Below are 14,155 nucleotides of genomic sequence, written 5' to 3'. Positions count from 1 at the left end.
AATAAAAATGATTTATCATTACAAAATCATTGGAAATGTAGTAGGGGAAGACCATAGGAAAAGCTTGAAAAACCAATTTTATGATCTTTGAAAGCTGTCTGAAATAAATAAATTCTTGATGCTACTGATGATGATGCAAGTTAACCACAACTACATCAATGCAAGCGGTTGAATATTGTTGGAAAATATTTAAAAAACAGCGATTCTTAACTAGCGAATTACCTCCACTGGGCGGTATTTACCCAAAAGATTTCAAGCCAGATTGGTACTTCATTCTGTTTTACCTTAGAGTCTCACAACGGAGGTAAATAATCAACCCTCACTCTTAATTGTTGATCATGGTCAATGCAATAGATCGAAGTAAAAGAGACTGTCGTACCTAATGCCAATATATGCCAGTGGACTGTGTACTCTAGCTATTTACATTACTACATAGAAACTGGCAAACATATTGATTGTTTAAAGGAGCAACAAGAGTCATATCTCCCACTATTTCGGAGTTAACCGATACTTTATAGTGGAGGCAAACCTTGCCGTGCTGTACCTGGTGCTCCTCTAGCGCGCCCCAGGCAGAATTTATTGATGTCTATTGATTTAATTTTTACATACTATGCATTAACATTTGTTTTCATTATATGTAGGGGCTAATTATTTGCACACATCATAGATTTATATACCAATTCTCTTGCTTGCATTGTGACGCAGCATTCAGTACTGCTTATGTTAATAATACGGTAACGCATTCTTCATCAGTATTTCAGAAGAGAAAACTACCGGTAGCATAAAGCAAATCGAACCAAATCACCGTGGCAGCCATTTGCGTCTAGCGACTGACATGAAATCAGTTGTTCGATGGACACAACCGTATTATTGCGTCCTTTACGGTACTGTTAGATCTACATCTATACTCCGGAAGCTATCTTACGATGTATGTCGCTTGCTCCTTCCCTGTTCTTCTCCTGACTGGTGAAGAGGCGGAAGGGCTGTGGAAATTTTACGTCCATAATCTTCTCATGCGATACATGTACGAGGAAGCAAGCTGTGGGGTGTTACTTCCAGGAACGTATGCTTACGAATTTTTAACAGTAAACTGCAACACGATGCACAACATCTCTCTTATGAAGCCTTCCAGTGTAAATGGATGAACATTTCCAATGCACAATCGTACATACTGAACGAATGCATTACGGAGCGCGTTGTGTTTCTTCAGATCTTCCCTGTTTCTTTTACCAGTCTCACTTGACAAAGAGCCCAGACTGAGGATAACACGAGCAACGGTCAATGAGAAGTTTGTAAGCTATCTCGTCCATAGAGGGGACTAAACTTGATTCTTCCAACAAGCCTGGCATATGTATCTCCTAACCAATAGTTCAGTGGTGTCGTTCGCTTTTAATGGATGCGGCTGTATCCAATGATTGCTCGACAGCCATGTAACCAAACAATAACGGTAAGCTCGTGCTTTGTGTAGGACTGTAAGGAATACCATCCGGCACTCAAGATATACCTAATCAACCTGGGCGCCGTTGTCTATATTTCAAGCGAGACACTGTTAGTAATACACACTTTATATATACACTCCTGGAAATTGAAATAAGAACACCGTGAATTCATTGTCCCAGGAAGGGGAAACTTTATTGACACATTCCTGGGGTCAGATACATCACATGATCACACTGACAGAACCTCAGGCACATAGACACAGGCAACAGAGCATGCACAATGTCGGCACTAGTACAGTGTATATCCACTTTCGCAGCAATGCAGGCTGCTATTCTCCCATGGAGACGATCGTAGAGATGCTGGATGTAGTCCTGTGGAACGGCTTGCCATGCCATTTCCACCTGGCGTCTCAGTTGGACCAGCGTTCGTGCTGGACGTGCAGACCGCGTGAGACGACGCTTCATCCAGTCCCAAACATGCTCAATGGGGGACAGATCCGGAGATCTTGCTGGCCAGGGTAGTTGACTTACACCTTATAGAGCACGTTGGGTGGCACGGGATACATGCGGACGTGCATTGTCCTGTTGGAACAGCAAGTTCCCTTGCCGGTCTAGGAATGGTAGAACGATGGGTTCGATGACGGTTTGGATGTACCGTGCACTATTCAGTGTCCCCTCGACGATCACCAGTGGTGTACGGCCAGTGTAGGAGATCGCTCCCCACACCATGATGCCGGGTGTTGGCCCTGTGTGCCTCGGTCGTATGCAGTCCTGATTGTGGCGCTCACCTGCACGGCGCCAAACACTCATACGACCATCATTGGCACCAAGGCAGAAGCGACTCTCATCGCTGAAGACGACACGTCTCCATTCGTCCCTCCACTCACGCCTGTCGCGACACCACTGGAGGCGGGCTGTACGATGTTGGGGCCTGAGCGGAAGATGGCCTAACGGTGTGCGGGACCGTAGCCCAGCTTCATGGAGACGGTTGCGAATGGTCCTCGCCGATACCCCAGGAGCAACAGTGTCCCTAATTTGCTGGGAAGTGGCGGTGCGGTCCCCTACGGCACTGCGTAGGATCCTACGGTCTTGGCGTGCATCCGTGCGTCGCTGCGGTCCGGTCCCAGGTCGACGGGCACGTGCACCTTCCGCCGACCACTGGCGACAACATCGATGTACTGTGGAGACCTCACGCCCCACGTGTTGAGCAATTCGGCGGTACGTCCACCCGGCCTCCCGCATGCCCACTATACGCCCTCGCTCAAAGTCTGTCAACTGCACATACGGTTCACGTCCACGCTGTCGCGGCATGCTACCAGTGTTAAAGACTGCGATGGAGCTCCGTATGCCACGGCAAACTGGCTGACACTGACGGCGGCGGTGCACAAATGCTGCGCAGCTAGCGCCATTCGACGGCCAACACCGCGGTTCCTGGTGTGTCCGCTGTGCCGTGCGTGTGATCATTGCGTGCACAGCCCTCTCGCAGTGTCCGGAGCAAGTATGGTGGGTCTGACACACTGGTGTCAATGTGTTCTTTTTTCCATTTCCAGGAGTGTATATAGTAGTTTCTTCAACTTGAAGCAACTAAACATCTCAAAAACTGCGCTTCGGATTAAAAATAATTTTTTAAAATGCTATCCAGTGATACCAAAGTTAACAACCTTGCCCCACCACCAGGAAGCCGGCGGGGGATGGAGACAACTTTGAAGTCTTAAATACGAGCATTCTATGCTTACTGTAGAATTGGATTCTGAGCGGCAGGGAGGGGGGGGGGGATCTTAACTTCTGTATCTAATACTTCTGTATTAGCGCTGTAATCGATAAATAATACAATTGAGTTCCAGAACGCTATTATCCTGAGAAAATACATTGTGTCAAGAATAGAAAACCAGATGTGTACAGAGCGTGTTTGATGCGTGTCCTCTCACCTCGTTCATGGGGGCTCTGGTCTGACGCCTTACCAATGGGGTTGTTGTTTGAAAGAATTATTTCACAATAAGTGCTCAGAAATGCAGCTCCACACATCGATACACTTATTTCTCTACACTTATTTATCTGCGCATCGAATGATTTGAGACAACTTATTCTGATGTGATCTGCTGCCGTACATAGGTGATAAGCGGAATCACGTTTTCTCGCGATGCTGGGACTTAATGATAAATTTTACTTTTTAAGTAACCCCACAGACAAAAATCAGGCCAAGTAAGATCTAGTGATCTTGCAGACCACAACACTCGACCGCCTCTTCCTGTCCACCGACGACTCCAAATGCAATCTAATACCTCCCTTGCTGTTCCAGAATAACATTCTACACAACCGTCGTGTTGAAACCATATTGTGTGTCGCAAGTTCAACGGGAGACCACCAAGGATAATGGAAGATTGTCCTCCAAGAATGTTCGATATTGATCACCATCGTCGTAACTGCCGTCTGCTTCACGTCTGCTGTGCAGCGAGCTACGTTAATTTAAGTATTAACTGTATTTTTCTTACTTGTCACTTCTTCCGTGTGTTTTTGCTTTTAGGAAGCTTTAATTGTCGAGTGCTAGTAATAGTGTTCCATAGATTTCGTGTTTGTTTTGAATACAGTCAGAGAGAGTCCCTTTGGTGAGCCATAGTTCCAGTATTGCTAGTGTTTGTTTTCAATACAGTCCAGAGACAGGTAGTGCTATTTTCATTGTTTCCTGCAAGAAGTGTCTAGCATCCACAGTTTAGTCAACTATCAGCCGCCTTTAGTGAATTAGGAGTCTAGTTAAAAGTTGATTAACTCTCTACAGTAAATTGATTTCTTAGGATGTATAGGATGTGTGACTGCTGTGTACGGACGCAGGAGGAGCTGGCCAATGTTCGCGAACAGCTGAGCGTGTTGATGGCCGCGGTCAGCCGTCTTCATGCTGCTGCCTGGGAGTGTAGCGGCAGTGGGGAGTCTGGTGCGTCGCATGGTACACCCCAGGTGTTACATGCTTCACCCACTGTCCCTGCTGTCGAGACATCTTCGCGGGTACCGGGCGCGGTTGGGCCACCAAAGGGGAGTGGCGGGTTCAACGGCGTGCATGGCGCACGAGGCGGAGGGTCAATGTGGAAGCTGGCCGTGTGGCATCGCCCGCTCTGCCTGTGAGTGAACATGTGGCCGCTCCTTCAGCAAGGTCCGATCAGGCACACGAGGGAAGGGGTTTATTAGTTATTGGGAGCTCCAACGTTAGGCGGGTGATGGAGCCCCTTAGGGAAATAGCGGAAAGGTCGGGGAAGAAGGCCAGTGTTCACTCTTTCTGCTTGTCGGGGGGTTTCATCCGAGATGTGGTGGAGGCCCTACCGGCGGCGATAGAGAGCAGTGGGTGCACTCGACTTGCTCATATCTGCACCAATGACTCCTGCCGTCCGGGTTCAGAGGTCATCCTCAGTTCGTACAGGCGGTTGGTGGAATTGGTGAAGGCTGAAAGCCTCGCTCGCGGGGTGGAATCAGAGATAACTATTTGTAGTATCGTTCCCAGAACCGATCGCGGTCCTCTGGTTTGGAGCCGAGTAGGAGGCTTAAACCAGAGACTCAGACGATTCTGCGGAGATCTGGGGTGCAAATTTCTCGACCTGCGCTATCGGGTGGAGAAATGTAGGGTCCCCCTGAATAGGTCAGGCGTGCACTACACGCCAGAAGCGGCTACAAGGGTAGCGGAGTACGTGTGGAGTGCACATGTGGGTTTTTCAGGTTAGAGAATCCCCTCCCTAGGCCCGACAAGACGCCTCCTGAGACGCGGCAAGGTAGGAGTAGGCGAAATGCAACAGGGAATAACAATATTAATGTGCTAACAGTAAACTGCAGGAGCGTCTATAGAAAGGTACCAGAACTGCTCTCATTAATAAACGGTCACAATGCCCATATAGTACAAGGGACAGAAAGTTGGCTAAAACCAGACGTAAAGAGTAATGAAATCCTAATCTCAGATTGGAATGTATACCGCAGAGACAGGCAGAACAGTGAAGGGGGAGGCGTGTTTATAGCGATAAGAAGTGCAATAGTATCGAAGGAAATTGACGGAGATCCGAAATGTGAAATAATTTGGGTAAAGTCAGGGTTAAAACAGGTTCAAACATGGTAATTGGATGTCTCTATAGGCCCCCTGGCTCAGCAGCTGTTGTGGCTGAGCACCTGAAGGATAATTTGGAAAATATTTCCAGCAGATTTCCCCACCATGTTATAGTTCTGGGTGGAGATTTTAATTTGCCGGATATAGACTGGGAGACTCAAACGTTCATAACGGGTGGCAGGGACAACGAATCCAGTGAAATCTTTTTAAGTTCTTCATCTGAAAACTACCTTGAGCAGTTAACCAGAGAACCGACTCGTGGCGATAACATATTAGACCTTCTGGTGACAAACAGACCCGAAATATTTGAAGCAGTTGACGCAGAACAGGGAATCAGTGATCATAAAGCGGTTACTGCAGCAATGATTTCAGCCGTAAATAGAAATATTAAAAAAGGTAGGAAGATTTTTCTGTTTAGCAAAAGTGACAAAAAGTAGATTACAGAGTACCTGACGGCTCAACACGAAAGTTTTGCTTCAAGTACAGATAGTGTTGAGGATTAGTGGACAGAGTTGGAAACCATCGTACAGTATGCGTTAGATGAGTATGTGCCAAGCTAGATCGTAAGAGATGGAAAAGAGCCACCGTGGTACAACAACCGAGTTAGAAAACTGCTGCGGAAGCAAAGGGAACTTCATAGCATACATAAACATAGCCAAAGCCTTGCAGACAAACAAAAATTACGTGAGGCGAAATATAGGAGGGCTGTGCAATAGGCGTTCAATGAATTCGAAAGTAAAGTTCTATGTACTGACTTGGCAGAAAATCCTAAGAAATTTTGGTCTTATGTCAAAGCGGTAGGTGGATCAAAACAAAATGTCCAGACACTCTGTGACCAAAATGGTACTGAAACAGAGGATGACAGACTAAAGGCCGAAATACTAAATGTCTTTTTCCAAAGTTGTTTCACAGAGGAAGATTGCACTGTAGTTCCTTCTCTAGATTGTCGCACATATGACAAAATGGTAGATATCGAAATAGACGACAGAGGGATAGAGAAACAATTAAAATCGCTCAAAAGAGGAAAGGCCACTGGACCTGATGGGATACCAGTTCGATTTTACACAGAGTACGCGAAGGAACTTGCCCCCCTTCTTGCAGCGGTGTACCGTAGATCTCTAGAAGAGCGTAGCGTTCCAAAGGATTGGAAAAGGGCACAGGTCATCCCCGTTTTCAAGAAAGGACGTCGAACAGATGTGCAGAACTATAGACCTATATCTCTAACGTCGATCAGTTGTAGAATTTTGGAACACGTGTTATGTTCGAGTATAATGACTTTTCTGGAGACTAGAAATCTACTCTGTAGGAATCAGCATGGGTTTCGAAAAAGACGGTCGTGTGAAACCCACCTCGCGCTATTCGTCCACGAGACTCAGAGGGCCATAGACACGGGTTCACAGGTAGACGCCGTGTTTCTTGACTTCCGCAAGGCATTCGATACAGTTCCCCACACTCGTTTAATGAACAAAGTAAGAGCATATGGACTATCAGACCAATTGCGTGATTGGATTGAAGAGTTCCTAGATAACAGAACGCAGCATGTCATTCTCAATGGAGGGAAGTCTTCTGAAGTAAGAGTTATTTCAGGTGTGCCGCAGGGGAGTGTCGTAGGACCGCTGCTATTCACAATATACATAAATGGCCTTGTGGATAACATCGGAAGTTCACTGAGGCTTTTTGCGGATGATGCTGTAGTATATCGAGAGGGTGTAACAATGGAAAATTGTACTGAAATGCAGGAGGATCTGCAGCGAATTGACGCATGGTGCAGGGAATGGCAATTGAATCTCAATGTAGACAAGTGTAATGTGCTGCGAATGCATAGAAAGATAGATCCCTTATCATTTAGCTACAAAATAGCAGGCCAGCAACTGGAAGCAGTTAATTCCATAAATTATCTGGGAGTACGCATTAGGAGTGATTTAAAATGGAATGATTATATAAAGTTGATCGTTGGTAAAGCAGATGCCAGACTGAGATTCATTGGAAGAATCCTAAGGAAATGCAATCCGAAAACAAAGGAAGTAGGTTACAGTACGCTTGTTCGTCCATTGCTTGAATACTGCTCAGCAGTGTGGGATCCGTACCAGATAGGGTTGATAGAAGAGATAGAGAAGATCCAACGGAGAGCAGCGCGCTTCGTTACAGGATCATTTAGTAATCGCGAAAGCGTTACGGAGATGATAGATAAACTCCAGTGGAAGACTTTACAGGAGAGACGCTCAGTAGCTTGTTACGGGCTTTTGTTGAAGTTTCGAGAACATGCCTTCACCGAAGAGTCAAGCAGTATATTGCTCCCTTCTACGTATATCTCGCGAAGAGACCATGAGGATAAAATCAGAGAGATTAGAGCCCACACAGAAGCATACCGACAATCCTTCTTTCCACGAACAATACGAGACTGGAATAGAAGGGAGAACCGATAGAGGTACTCAAGGTACCCTCCGCCACACACCGTCAGGTGGCTTGCGGAGTATGGATGTAGCTGTAGATGTAGATTTAAGATGCTACCGATAATGAATAGAAAAATGGGGTTTTCACCAATTATTCTCTACGAAAAAATCACATTCCACGGACGCTGATGTTCAACTCGGCGTAACGAATGTTGGTTTTCCACATTCGAACAATGCATGATGTGTCGATGAATCTCTTGGTTCGTGAAGATCGACTCGTCTGAGAATTACACTAAAGCAAAGAAATTTGGGTGTCTCTGCACTTGCTGAAGCGACCACTGGCAAAATGCTTCTCAATTACGGAACTAATTCCCTTAAAGTTCCAGATGGAAGGAACTACGAAACGGATGATATTATCTACGATTCAAAACTCGTTAAACTTTGGTCTGACTAATTCACGACTTAATTGCCGAGTGGTAAATTCGTAATTCAGTTTTTCTATCAAGCAGTCTCTCTTCGACAATTACTTTCTCGTGGTTGTACAGTTACCTTGATGGAGAACTGTTGAATAAGAAGCGCTTGATCGCACCACGCCTGGGAAACTTAGAACGTAAAGAGTTACAGCGCTATTGATGTTCCTACCACATTCTCCATAAGCAATAAACCATTCAAATTATTTCTTCTATAGCAGTAGACTCCATTCTAATTAATAACTCAGTCATGTTTTGAAGTTAGGAAGTGAGGGACGAAGGGCTCCCAATATCTAGTCATATAAATGAATGAATGTTTCAAAACAGCTACGCTGAGAAAAGACATTGAGTCGTTTGCCACACACGTCTGTTTTTATGTTTTTCATCCAGTTCATTTTTCTCGGGATAATACCGTTTTCGAACTCCATTGTGTTACTTGTCGTTTACAGGGCAGTCCACCGCTCAACGACAAATGTGTTAAGTACAAAAGTTAATTAGTGTTTCCGGTAGAATCAGAACCTACAGCTCACATTTCTGGGCGTGGGGCAGGGTGGGGGGTGGGGTTCAACACTGGTTTATTATTAAAAAATACTGAACACATATTTTTCTGTTTCTTTATCGGAAGTATAGTCTTTTTAGACATTTCTTTGTCTTAATGTAACAGACCCACCATCTATATATCTTCTTACATTTTTGTTTGAACGGAGTAATTATTTAATCACATTGCCACGAGTTGTGTTCCATACAGTCCTGCATGCGGTCAGTAAAGCAGGTTGGTGTGCTGCGTATCATCAGTTCATGCCCAACTGTCACCAATTATTTCTTATTTAGTATGCTATTTTTCATTTCTGGAAGGTTAACGATGTTTGTTTAAATATTGGTATTTTCTGTGCATGAGAAAGGTCTATTCTGGCTGGATGCTGATGTTCGAAATAAACACGTTTTGAGTGCTAAGTGCCGTGCTTCATTGATGGCCCTGCTTTCGAATTTGGATTTGACTGTGTTTACGACATGAAACTCTTTCGTGGAGACAGAGGGTCTTCAAAACAACGACGTCGCCCTGGCTCCAATTAGGCAATGTAAAAGTCGTCGCCTTCGTGGACAAGAAACGGAATACAAGCAGTACAGCCTTCCCAAGATCAATGGATTCCAAAACAACTGAAACTATCAGAGTCACCAGATACAATTGGCGTGTTTGGCAAATGTGTACTTTTAGTTGGACGGCGCAGCCCGTCCTTGGTTCGGAAATAACGAAGAGCGAAGCTCGTTAACTGGAACAGACTGCTGGCAGAACTGAAAAACATTCGGTGATATTCAGCAGCAAGTCCACTGAAGCAGAATAACAACTGAAAAATTTATCTCATCGTCATGGGGAAACGGCAGTCTTACATGCAAAATTTTTTCTGAATCCGAATATGACACAATCTGACAAAATCTAACAAAATATGACAGGAAATGCGGTACATGTGTACCAAGAACTGTCACAAAAACTGATAAGTTCATCAGATTGAGCTAGAGCACCGCAGAAATTCAACAGAAGAGAATCGGACGAAAAAAGCTGTGCTGATATCTCACCTTACTCCCACCCAGGAATTGATGGGAAATTAAATGTGGTAGTACCTTTTCTGGGACTCAAACCCTGCTCCTTCTGGACAGAAAGCTCAAGAGCACCTCCCAACTCATGGAAACTCCTCAGACACAGTACAGCAATGTTAGGTTAGTGTTTTTTATTTATTTTGGTTGGAAAGCTGAGGAAAAGATCGGGCCTAAATATGTAATTAATCACTAAGATAGGTCCCAATTACATCACTATATGCATAGTGCTACACAAGGTCTGCCTAAAATCACCATACAGCTCCAAATTGGCTACGACACGTAACTGGTGTTATCCTGCTGGGGAAAAATTTCAAAATACCACTGGAAACTAGTGGCAGGCCCACTCATACTCTGTTCTTCACCTACAAGTTGTCGGTAAAATAGCTGGAGTGTAAGATGCTATCTTTATTTTTTTGGTGGGAAATATATTAAACTGACAAGATGCTGGTGTTGGACAGTGATAGGCTTTAATAAGCGTATCAACTGTAAGCATACAGCTGAGGAACGTGTCTGTCGCTGTTTGAGATCAGAGTTCACTACACATGCCTGCTCGACAATCACCTTGCAGCCCAGATAATCAAAGCCCATACACACTACCCCAATTGATAGAAAATGCATCACTGGTCTGATTACGCATCGAAATTGACGTGGAAAAACCCATCACTTGTAATGAATGTGTCATAGTGCAAGACATGTTTTGGGGAAAATCAACATCCGAAAATAGTTAAAGTGGAGGCGGTAGTTGAATGTGTGTTCTCCTCAATCGGCACTCACGAACTAACCAACTTGCAGATAATCTGAAACCGCACCCACCGTCCTTCCCTCCCTCCATCCCTCCATTCCTCTGTCCCTACCTCTCCACACTGCAGTTAGAGACAGAGGCCAGTTCTATCTTACTGCTGGATTGCACAAAGAGACACTTCTGGTGGCATAGATATACAGTGTTCAGTATACGGAAAGAAGTCACAGATCGACCAAAGATAAGAAGAGGATGCTTCTTGCAACGTGTTGAACGTACAGGGCGATTATAATGAAAGTCAAACATTCAAAACAAGTCAGAATGACGTCAAATTGCAACGGAATATTATCGGAGAAGGGGGAAAAGGTACGGCAGAAGACAAAGAACAGTGTGAAAATTGAACCAATAGATGGCGCTGTATCTGTCAGAGTACATGAATGAAAACACCTGTCATGCACATGACCCATTGAAATTGGTGTAAACGCGTCGCGTACACGGCTTTTCCTCCTTTCACGTCTGTGACGTTCGTCATTACTGTCTCTATGTAGGATAGCGCTCTCTTTGTAAACCTATATTACAAGAATGACGTCTGTGCACAGCTCACCCTGCAAAAGTTCCGGACACTGAAGGGTTTGAAAACAGGTTGGTTCGATGAGTGCCGTGGGTCTGGAGAAAATGATTCGGAAATTTGAAAATATGGATTCTTTTGGTGTGCAACCTGGTAGAGGGAGGAAACGAATTGCTTCGACGAAGCAGTGGCCACAGCAGTGCAGGAGCAGACGAGTGGTGGTGTGCAAACGTGTGCTGCACAGAGAATTGCCGAACATAGGACATACCCCTGAGCAAGGTGCGTAAAATCCTACGAAACATCCTTATTTGCTATCCATTCAAAATTACCCATGTGCACGAGTTGCTTCCTGTACACCTGCCACCAAGAGAGACCGTTGCTTTAGAATTTCTGGCTCACATGGGTAATGATTGCCAATGGAATATTTTGTGGACAGACGAAGCCCACTATCATCTGATAGGATATCTCCGTACACAGAATTGTCGAATATGGGCAACGGAAAACCTACATGCAAATCAACCATACCACTTCATCCTGAAGTCACTGTGTGATGCTCGTTTACAGCATCATTTATCATAGGGCCATATTTTTTCGAAGAGACAGGTTATAACACCAGCTTCATTATATATCACTCTTCCCTAACTACCAAACATTGTCCTGTCACGGAAAAAGTCACGTATAAGATTAACCTAATGTAACACGAGTTAATGTTAACCTGTGAGAGGATTTGAGAAATTTGAACGTACGGGTGTCGAATGGATGAATAAATCACTAGTTCATTAGAAACAGGAAACTCGGTTTTCTAAACACTTAGGAGGGGATCCTGCATAGGTTCATGATTAGGATAAAAGATATGGTTCTAAACACAGGTGTATAGCACTTGGATTACTATTAAATCTCTCACACAAATTAACTGGTCCACGTTCTGATACATATCTGTATGCATGAAGTTGGAGGAGAAGTGGCGAAGTTGTGGTGGCAAGTGGCATTCCGGCTAACTGAACTTACGGCTCTTGGTGTTTGAATGCTCTATAAAATTCCTTCTTGGCGACGGATTTTTAACAAGTTAGAGCCATTCCTTGTTGCCAAGAGTACCTTGCAACAGCCAAATCCACATCCGAGAAAAAATTCCTTGCAAAGCGGCTTCCAGCAGCCTCCCTTGGCTCCATTGATGTGTACCATGCCATGGCTAGCCACTGATTGCCTACTGTTCCCACCAAGTAGCCGCCCAGTGCGTCCACCAAAACCAACTTTTACATCGCGCCGAGCCACTTCCATTGCGGAGGGACATCCCTACATCTTTTACATTTTACAGTACAAGTGCCCTAAGCATGAACCAGTTTCCAGTATACAATATTTTCTTTCTAAATATACATATATTATAAAATTTCATTATTTTAAAGATCATTTAGCTTTTTCCATATATATATATATATATATATATATATATATATATATATATATATATATATTACAATACTTTAAATTTCCTGTCACACATCAATGACCTTAATCAATAAAGAATACACACTTTGTAGTTACAGATACATAGTTACATAATATAGACCTACTTCTAATCGATATGTGTTACAAAGGCCATATATTTCATTGAGGTTTCCTGACAGGGATACTTCAATGAAACATCAGTAACACTTCAAAACAGTGTTGGGCGATAAAAAATTTTTTGCAAATAAATTACACAACGAACACTTTACATAACTGTACACATAAAACACCATTACATCAAGTGTTAACAAAAAAATGAAGTTGTGTTGCATTCAGAAAGTATATACTATTTTAGATATGAGTTCATCTTGTAAAAATATCTATGAGGGATTTACATATTGCATGGACATACACACTTTTCATTACACATGGTTAAACTCAACATGTTTGTCACTGTATGATCATTAAGAAATTATGTTTTGTGTGCTGGGAATGCACATACAGTTCATTAAGAAAACACAATATTCATTACAATATATCAATGTTTCACCCTTTGTCTGATTATGTAATTTCTGGCAGTTCTTTATTATTTTTACCATCAACACTTGTCTGCTGATTGATACTTTTCGTAGTCCTTTGATAGTTTCAACATCATTACTTTATTGCCTATGGACACATTTGGCAGGCCTTCTGATCATACTGCAATATTCCATTACTGCTGTTCTTATACAAGTCATAGCCTGTTGTTTACATATAATACATATCCCATTATGTTTTATCGAATCTGTAACTTATAGACATGCATCAGTAGTGTGATAATAGAAAAGTTTTTTCCAACATAACACTTGGCAATACAACATCAACGACAAGAACATATAGAGTAAATTACATATGCATGTTTTCGGTTTTAAATCAATTCCTTGACTTAGGATAAACAAGATAATAGGCATTATTGTGCGGAGTTCCTTGCACTTCAAAGGGACAAATCAGCAATTTCGAATTTGGTCCCTCTAAGGTCCTTATTGTGCCTTTTGGATCTGACTTCCCCATTTTCTTTCATTTATTTTCTTATGTGTCTTTTTTCTTCTTAATATCTTGTTCTAGATAGGGTGGAAATTGTAAGGTTTCTTCAATTGTACTTTTGCTCTTACAATTAAGTAGAATTTCCTCAGATGTAAATCCTGTAGTGTCATGATGAAGGGTATTCATTACATTTTCAAAGTCTGCAATAAACATGTCCCATGCCTTTTGAGTGTGGTGGCAGTAAGTTTGATACAACCTACCTAGTTCTCAGATATAAAGTTCCACTGGATTACTTGCAGGATGATAGGCCAAAGTATATTTCACTTGGATAGCATTCTGTTGTAGTCGAATTCAGCCGGGTGATGCTGAGGGAATTAGTTTAGGAAATGAGACACTTAAA

The sequence above is a fragment of the Schistocerca cancellata genome, chromosome 8 (assembly GCF_023864275.1).
Source record: "Schistocerca cancellata isolate TAMUIC-IGC-003103 chromosome 8, iqSchCanc2.1, whole genome shotgun sequence".
NCBI lineage: Eukaryota > Metazoa > Arthropoda > Insecta > Orthoptera > Acrididae > Schistocerca > Schistocerca cancellata.
This window is presented reverse-complemented; position numbering follows the sequence as displayed.